Source organism: Limulus polyphemus, unplaced genomic scaffold (assembly GCF_000517525.1).
Source record: "Limulus polyphemus unplaced genomic scaffold, Limulus_polyphemus-2.1.2 Scaffold2564, whole genome shotgun sequence".
Classification (NCBI taxonomy): domain Eukaryota; kingdom Metazoa; phylum Arthropoda; class Merostomata; order Xiphosura; family Limulidae; genus Limulus; species Limulus polyphemus.
The window spans coordinates 166,571-174,781 of NW_013668174.1; the positions used below are offsets into that span (position 1 = coordinate 166,571).

The 8,211-nt window shown below is 31.6% G+C and overlaps 1 long non-coding RNA gene across 1 annotated transcript; it reads right to left on the bottom strand.

Moving 5' to 3' along the window:
• Positions 1–4,826: 4,826 nt before the first annotated feature.
• Positions 4,827–7,082, bottom strand: LOC111087740. Its single transcript, XR_002612393.1, has 3 exons — positions 6,912–7,082; positions 6,546–6,728; positions 4,827–5,039 (listed from the first exon to the last, which is right to left on the bottom strand). It is a non-coding gene; the product is annotated as an uncharacterized LOC111087740 (long non-coding RNA).
• Positions 7,083–8,211: the final 1,129 nt, after the last annotated feature.

An 8,211-nucleotide genomic window follows, 5' to 3' on the forward strand; every position in this document is an offset into this window, starting at 1 on the left:
TTTAGTTATTTTATTCTTTCTATCCTTTAGTTAATCTGTCAATTTTTAGTTTATACTTAAATGCTAACTCACCTCCTAGCTAATCGCAACAATTTCTAGATTCTACGAGTTATTAGACTGACACCAGTTTCCCATATCGGTCACGTACAGATATTAGTGTTAGTAAATAATAACATGAATTAATCTCTTGTTCTAACTACTTAATTATTGTAGCTTGGCTTGTCTTTGAACTCAAGGACGTCCCGTAACCTGAGCCAGAAAGTAGACAATGTGAAGATGGAAGAATATGCACGAATTTTCTTTGTAAGGTATATGTACTTAAACTGGGCAGGATTCATGATTTCAGTATAACGAGGTCGTTAAAAGTAACTATACGAAAATTAGGATTTTAGGACTGATTAATGTAATCACTTTGGTTTCCGAAAAGGGAAGGAGTGTGAGATAGCAAATTTTGTTTTTATTTTGTTATACTTTTGTTTACCATTCAATTATTTCTTCTGTCGTTTAGTTAATCTGAATATTTAACTTACACTTAAACGCTAACTCACATTCTAGTTACTCACATCAATTTTTAAACTTGTATAAATTATCAAATTGAAGCCAATTTTCCATAGGGGTGACGTACAGGTATTAATGTTGGGGAAGTGTGCACGTGATTATCACATCAATTCTGATCTCTTAATGTGAGTAGTTTAGTTAATTATCACAAATTAGTTGGTCTTGGAACCCATGAACTTCCGTTAAACTGAACTGGAGCCGGAAGCTAAAGCCGAATATAGAAGAAAAGGGAATGATTTCGCCTTGAAAGGTATTTGTATTTAAATTGTTAATGATTGACGATGTCAATATAATGAGGGCGTTAAAAGTAAGGATACTAAAATTAGGTATTTTAAACGGTGATTAATGTAATCCCTTTGTTTTTCTAAAGGGGAAGGAGTGAAGTAGCAGCTTCAATTTTTATTTAGTTTTAGATTTGTTAACCGTTTATATATTCATTCTCTCGTTTGTTTAAGCAGTGACTATTTAGTTTTACTTGTAAACGCTAATTCTCAATCTAGTTATTCACATCAATTTTAAGAAGAATTAGAAAATACAATATGTACAAAACTACAGTTTATAAAGTTGTCAATAATAACTAATAACAATTACTATCTCTTGACACAACTTACTGAAAATATTAAAAATTGATATTAATATTTACATATTATTTTGAAATATTAATATCTGCAAGTTACTGATACAGGAAACTGGTGTCAGTCAGCAATTAAAAACTTTAAATGACGTAGTTAAGTAGAATGCGAAGTAGCGTTTAAACGTAAAACTAAAATTGTATACGTTAACTAAACAATAGAAAGAATAGGTTAACCGAAAACAAAACCATAACGAAATAAAAATAGAATTTGCTACCTTTCATTCCTTTCCCCTTTCGAAAAAAGAAAGGGATTACATTAATCATCGTTTATAAATTCCCAATTTTCATATCCTTACTTTTAAGGACCTCATTATACGGACACCACGAATCCTGACCAGTTTAAGTACATGTATCTTACAAAGAAAAAGCGTAGTGTTCTCAAATCTTCAGCTTCTCTACCTTCTGCTCCGATTCAGGTTACTGGAAGTTAAGTCCAAAGACCAGCTAAGCTACAATGAACTATTTAGATCAAGAGATTTAAAATCATGTGATTATTATTTACATATTCTTTAACAACATTAACATCTACAAGTCACCGTTATGGGAAACTGGTGTCAGTCTAATGAGTGGGGTATTTTGTTAGTTGTTTCCAAGTCTTTTTTTTCATCCCTTAAAAAATTATGTAGATTAGATGTAATTTATGGATATGCCCATTGCCAGAACATACTATGAACATCAGGATTAATATTTGTATGAATAAACACCTAAAATCGTATAACTACGAACAAAACTATTTAGAAATATTAAACAGAAGAAAATATCCAAAGTTGAAATGCATAGAAAGCTACAGCGAGAGGCTTACAACCGTTATCTTTCGAACACAATTAAAAGTAGTTAATTTACTAATACTGTTATTACGAATATATTAATTATCTTCTGTATTAAATTGTCTTATTCCAAAATTTATTCTAAGAACAATGGACTGTCTAAACTTGTTTATGTTACTCCATTTTTTTTATATTAAAAAAAATTGTTTAATGGTAGAACAATTTTACTTCTCTAAAGTGAAGAAAAGAATTATTTCTATACCAGAAAATGCTCATCGTTCTATGTCGTTGTAGAAAAAAAGTGGCGTCAGAAGGCTTGAAGAGTGCTTCCCCCCCTCTCCAATGAGATGAACTTTTGATGTGTCCATAACTCATCCTTCGACTTAACGAGTCATTTGTGTCATCTGCCCAACCTAGATGGTCTTCAACCTCAAGCACTCCCTGTATGGTGAACCAGAGCATGAATTTAAAGATCAATCTTTAGACTTAAGAACCTAAACAATTTATCCTAGTATCGGTACTTAACTGTGAAGGGTTCATGATTTCAGTATAACGAGGGCCTTAATGATACGAAAATTGAGAATTTATAAGAAGTGATTTAATATTATCACATTCTTTGTCCAAAGCGAAAGGAGTGTGAGATAGCATATTCTATTGTTATTTTGTTAGGGATTTCTTTACCGTTCCTTTATTCATTATATCGTTTAGTTAAGCTTTAAATTTTTATTTACACTTCAACGCTAACTCACCTTCTACATAATCTCATCAATTTTTAATTTGTATGAACTATGAGACTGACATCGGTTCCCCCTATCAATGACGTACAGGTATTAATATTGGTATAGTATGTACATGATTTGTTAATTAATTAATGCAAATTAATCGGTCTTAGAACGCAAACTTCGTTAACCTGAACTAGAACCGAAAGATAGTCGAATATATAAGAAAATGGTTTAATCCTTGAACTGTATCTTTACTTAAACTGAAGTATATCGGTATAACGTTAAAAGTAAGGATTTAATTTTAAACTGATTAATATAATCACTTCTTCTAAAGGGGAAATATTGTGAAGTAGAAAGTTTCATTTTATTTTGTTTTGGATTTGTTTATTATTCATTCTATCCCCATTTAGTTAATCTGTGAATTTTGTTTACATTTTAGTTATTCACATCAATTTTAATTGAGACCGACACCAGTTTCTTAGAGCATTGACTTGTAGATGTTAATGTTGGTAATGAATACATAAATAACGATTACATTATTTCAAATCTCTTGATCTAATTAATTATAGCAACTTTTCTGGTCTTTGGACTTAACTTCCCGTAACCTGAAACTGAGCAGAAGGTAGAGAAGCTGAAGATCTGAGAACACTACGCCTTTTCTTTGTAAGGTATATGTACTTAAACTGGGCAGGATTCATGGTGTCAGTATAATGAGGTCATTAATAGTAAGGGTACTAAAATTGGGAATTTATAAGCAGTGATTAATGTGATCACTTCGGTTTTCGAACGGGGAAAGAATATGAGGTAGCAAATTCTACTTTTATTTCGTTATGGTTTTGTTTTCTGTTCCTTTATTATTCTTTCTATTATTTATTTTACCTGTTACATTTGTTTTACATTTAAACGCTACTTCACATTCTAATCAGTTACGTCATTTAAATTTTCTAAAAGTTATGAGAGAGTTAGCGTTTAAGTGTAAAGTAAAAATTGACAGATAAACTAAAAGATAGAAAGAATAAGTTAATTAAACAAAACCATAACAAAATAAAATAGTTTGCTACCTCACACTCTTTTCGAAAACCGAAGTGATTACATTAATCACTCCTAAATTCCCAATTTTCGTATCCTTACTTTTAACGGCCTCATTATACCAACACCGAGAATCCTTTACAGTTTCAGTACAGATACCTTACAAAAAGAAATAATTCATGTTCATGCATCTTCATCTTCTCTACTTTCCTGCTCTGGTTCACTTTACAGGAAGTGTTCGAATTCAAAGACCACTTACGTTAAGCAGAGGACATACACGACTCTTCAGTACGTTACGTCGAAGGATGAGATGTAGACACACCAGAATAAGTCCTTTATTTTGATGGAGGGGAGAGCGCAATCTGAAAGCCTTCTTACGCCATTGAAATTTTCTGCAACGGCATAGGACGATGACCATTTCCTCTGGTGTAGAAAAAAAATTCACTGGAAAATTCATTTTAGAAACGTAAAATTGTCCTGTTAACACGATATAACCAAATTTATATAAAAATGGAAAAACAAAAGTCGTAACTTTGAATTTTTTCATTCAATCTTAGAATAAAATTCAGTAAGATTGACTCCAGAACATATTTGATGTATTCTTAACGATAGTAGCGAGTTACCTACTTTTAATTTTGTCCAAAAGAGACTAACGATTTTAAGCTTCTCGCTGTAGCTTTCGATGTTTTTCAACGTTAGATATTGGCTTCTGTATAACATTTCTAGATATTTATGGTCGTTCATCTACGGTTCTAGGTAATGTTGGATATTGTTTCCAAAAAGTCCTTCTTTGACTCCTTGTAAATTATCAAATAGCCTGCATACAGTGTATGAATGAGCCAGTCGCCAGAACTTTCGACTAACACGAAAGAAAAATATGCCATCAATAACAGTTTAATATTTATATAGATAAATAGAAAAGGGAACGGAAGAAAAACGTGTATAAAAAACTTAAAACATCGAACAACAACAACAACAACAACATCTGATCACTATATCACGTGAGAAAATTCATTGAAACTCATGACAGTCTTTATTCAGAACATTAAATTAAAAATTTTGCAGCTTTAATATCTGCAAGTCACCTGTAATGGAAACTGGTGTCAATTTCGCTTTAGACAAAGAATGTGATAATATTAAATCACTCCTTATAAATTCCCAATTTTCGTATCCTTCATTTTAATGATCTCGTTATACTGACATCATGAATCCTGCCCAGTTTAAGTACATATACCTTACAATGAAAATTCGTTCATATTCTTCCTTCTTCACATTGTCTACCTTCTGGCTCAGGTTACGGAAAATCCTCGAGTCCAAAGATAAGCTGAGCTGCAATAATTAAGTGACTAGTTAGAACAGATTAATTACATACTATTTACCAATGTTAAATATCTGTACATGACCGATATGGGAAACTGGTGTCAGTCTGATAACTCGTAAAATCTAAAAGTTAATGCGATTAGCTAGGAAGCGGAGTGTGAGATAGCATATTCTTTTGTTATTTTGTTATGGATTTCTTTACCGTTCGTTTATTATTCATTCTATCGATTAGTTAAGCTCTGAATTTTTATTTACTCTTAAACGCTAACTCACCTTCTACCTAATCGCACCAATTTTTAATTTATATGAATTATGAGACTGACATCAGTTTCCCATATCAGTGACGTACAGATATTAATATTGGAAAAGAGTATGTACATGATTTGTTATTTAATTATTACAGATTAACTGGTCTTAGAAATCGAACTTCGTTAACCTGTACTAGAACCGAAAGATAAAATCGAATATATAAGAAAATGGTTTCATCCTTGAACTGTATCTGTACTTTAAACTGTAAAGGAAGTCGGTATAACGTCACAAGTAAGGACTTTAAATTGATTAATTTAATCACTTCTTCTAAAGGGGAAATAGTGTGAAGTAGAAAGTTTCATTTTATTTAGTTTTGGATTTGTTTATTTATTTATTCTATCATCATTTAGTCAATCTGTGAATTTTTAGTTTAAATTTTAGTTATTCACATCAATTTAAAATTTTAATTATGAGACCGACACCAGTTTCTCATAGCAGTGACTTATAGATGTTAATGTTGGTAATGAGTATATAAATAATGATTACATTATTTCAAATCTCTTCATCTAATTAATTATAGCAACTTAGCTGGTCTTTGAACTTAACTTCCCGTAACCTGAATCTCAGCAGAAGGTAGAGAAGCTGAAGATCTGAGAACACTACGCCTTTTCTTTGTAAGGTATATGTACTTAAACTGGGCAGGATTCATGGTGTCAGTATAATGAGGTCGTTAAAAGTAAGGATACGAAAATTGGGAATTTATAAGCAGTGATTAATGTGATCACGTCGGTTTTCGAACGGGGAAGGAATACGAGGTAGCAAATTCTACTTTGATTTCGTTATGGTTTTGTTTTCTGTTCATTTATTATTCTTTCATCGTTTATTTTACCTGTAACATTTGTTTTACGTTTAACCGCTACTTCGCATTCTAATCAATTACGTCATTTTAAAGTTTCTAAAAGTTATGAGACTGACACCAGTTTCCATTACCGGTGACTTGCAGATATTAAAGTTGTAAAATTTTAATTTAGTGTTCTGAATAAAGACTTTGTCATGAGTTTCAATGACTTTTCTCACGTGAAGTTTCAATGACTTTTCTCACGTGAGATAGCGATGAAGTGTTTTTGTTGTTATTCGATGTTTTATACACGTTTTTCTTCTGTTCCTTTTTCTATTTATTTATATAAGTATTATGAATCTTCATCTTCTCTACTTTCCTGCTCTGGTTCACTTTACAGGAAGTGTTCGAATTCAAAGACCACTTACATTAGGCAGAGGACATAAATGACTCATCAGCTCGTTACGTCGAAGGATGAGAAGTGGACACACCAAAATAAGTCCTTTATTTTGATGGAAGGGAAGCCGCAATATTAAAGTCTTCTTGTGCCATTTAAATTTTCTGGAACGGCATAGGACGATGAACAATTCTTCTGGTGTTTAAAAAAAATTCTGGAAAAATTCATTTTAGAAGCGTAAAATTGTCCCATTAACACGATATAATCTAATTTATATAAAAATGGAGAAACAAAAGTCGTAACTTTCAACTATTCATTCAGTCTTAGAATAAAGTTCAGTAAGAGTAACTCCAGAACATATTTGATGTATTCTTAACGATAGTAGCGAGTTACCTACTTTTAATTGTGTTCGAAATATACTAACTGGTACAAGCTTCTCGCTGTATCTTCATGTTTTTCAACGTTGGATATTGCCTTCTGTATAACATTTCTAGATATTTCTGTTCGTTCACCTACGGCTTCAGGTAATGTTGGATATTTTGTTTACAAAAAGTCCTTTTTTTGACCCCTTATAAACTATCAAATGGTCTGCATACAGTGTCATAAAACTTAAAATATATGAAAACACTTCACCATCTATGGGTGCACCAAGTTATTGAAGCTCATGACAGTTTTATTTAAAACAAAAAACTAAACGTTTACACACTTTTGCAACATAAATAAAGTCACTGATAAGGAAAACTGATGTCAGTCTCATTACCCTTACAAACTTAAAAATGTTATAACTAACTAGAATGCATGGTAGCGTTTAAATGTAAAACAAATTTCACAGGTTAACTAAACGATAGAAAGAATAATAAATGAACTGAAAACAAAACCAGGACGAAATAAAAATAGAATTTGCTACCTCACATTCTTTGCTCTTTCGAAAAAGTGATTACATTAATCACTCCTAAATTCCCAATTTTCGTATCCTTACTTTTAACGACCTCGTTATACTGACATCATGAATCCTGCCCAGTTTAAGTACCTTACAATGAAATTTCGTTCATGTTCTTATATCTTCAGCTTCTCTAGCTTCCGGCTAAGGTTACGGGAAATCCTCGAATTCAAAGACAAGCTAAGCTGCAATAATTAAATGACTAGTTAGAACAGATTACTTCATGTGTTCATTATTTACATACAATTTATCAATGTTAAATATCTGTACGTCACCGATATGGGAAACTGGTGTCAGTCTGATAACTCGTAGAATCTGAAAGTTAACGCGATTAGCTAGGAGGCGAGTTAGCGTTTAAGTGTAAACTAAAAATTGACAGATTAACTAAAGGATAGAAAGAATAAAATAACTAAACAAAACCATAATAAAATAAAAATAATTTGCTACCTCACACTCCTTTGGAAAACCGAAGTGATTACATTAATCACTCCTAAATTCCCAATTTTCCTATCCTTACTTTTAACGGCCTCATTACACTGACATCATGAATCCTTTACAGTTTCAGTACAGATATCTTACAAAGACAAATAATTAATGTTCCATAGTTTTTTTTCTTCTGTACCATTTTCTAAATTGTTTTATGTATAGACATATTAATCCCGATATTGATGGTACATTGTTCTTTTGTGTTAGTAGGGAACAATTTAAACTGTTTGATAGTTTAAGGGATCGAAGAAGGACGTCTTGGAAACAACTA